Source organism: Belonocnema kinseyi, chromosome 4 (assembly GCF_010883055.1).
Source record: "Belonocnema kinseyi isolate 2016_QV_RU_SX_M_011 chromosome 4, B_treatae_v1, whole genome shotgun sequence".
In the NCBI taxonomy this organism is placed as follows: Eukaryota; Metazoa; Arthropoda; class Insecta; order Hymenoptera; family Cynipidae; genus Belonocnema; species Belonocnema kinseyi.
In genome coordinates, this window is record NC_046660.1 from 31,562,585 (window position 1) to 31,563,827 (window position 1,243).

Here is a 1,243-nt window from a genome sequence, read left to right on the forward strand (position 1 = left end):
ATGGTATGGTATGGTATGGTATGGTATGGTATGGTATGGTATGGTATGGTATGGTATGGTATGGTATGGTATGGTATGGTATGGTATGGTATGGTATGGGATCATATTTAAAACTTTCCAAATTTTCAATTTTTTAACAAATATATAAAAATTGCAATTTTTGAATATGCGATTTGAGTTCACTGGGGTTTTTTTAAATTCGTTCAGTATTTAAATTCCGAAATTTTTTGAATTTTACATAGTGAAATTTCAAAAAGTTCAATATGAAAAAATGTCCTCAGTACTTACAGTCAGTAAATTAAAAATAATGTAGTTTTTCAACTTAAAAAAATTATTTCTTATTCTTTTAAATACAAAAGACAGCCTATATTCTAAATTATACTCTTTTAGATGTGAAATTGTTTTATACCTTTCTTACATAACCTTCTTCATTCTCAAAGCACGTTCAAAGTTTTCTTATTCTTTTATGAAGTATTTGAACTGAAATTGAAAAAAATGAAAATAATTATAGTCATTCGTTTCGATCTTCGGAGATCTTCTTTCAACAAGATTAAAGGGTCTGCTCTTCTTGATTATAGGAGGTCTTAATTAATGTTTAAAAGTCAACATAGCTCTGCGTAGAATTACTTTAGTGAGCGTAATGCAAGTTTCGTGTTCGTACGTTCTTACACGTAATTAATTTGCTCGTAACTGTGCTTCGTAGGAGACCACAGGGCTTCATAAATTACTTGCATGTAGAAAATCAAGTATTTTTCACTCAGAGGTGTGTCAGAGTTTATTACCTCTTAACAGAAATCAAAATTTATGATTATCTCACCCATTTTTAGATTTCTGAACTGAACAGTTAAAAAATACAATTTACTTTATTTCTATTCAAATATTCTAGTAAGCCAATAATGAAGGCATTTTGAAGTAGACAAATTGCAGTTTCAAATATTAAGAACAACCGAAATAAGTTATTTCTTTCTTACTTTTTTACATTTCCATACAAGTTTACTCATTTATTTTTACAGTTGAAAAAGTTTTAAAAGACAATTAGAATAAAAATGTAGGCCCAGGTTAAATATAAGGGGATCGATGTTTGTTGCTACTTAGTTCAATCTTTTTAGGGTCTCACAGCTCCGGGCTGAAACCGTTGCTTCTTTCTAAGGAGATGAAGTGACGAAAGGAGTGGAGGTAGCGATGTAGGGGTAGGAAAAGAGGAGATAAGATGGGTAGTAAGGTAGGGGAAGTGAGAAGGGGG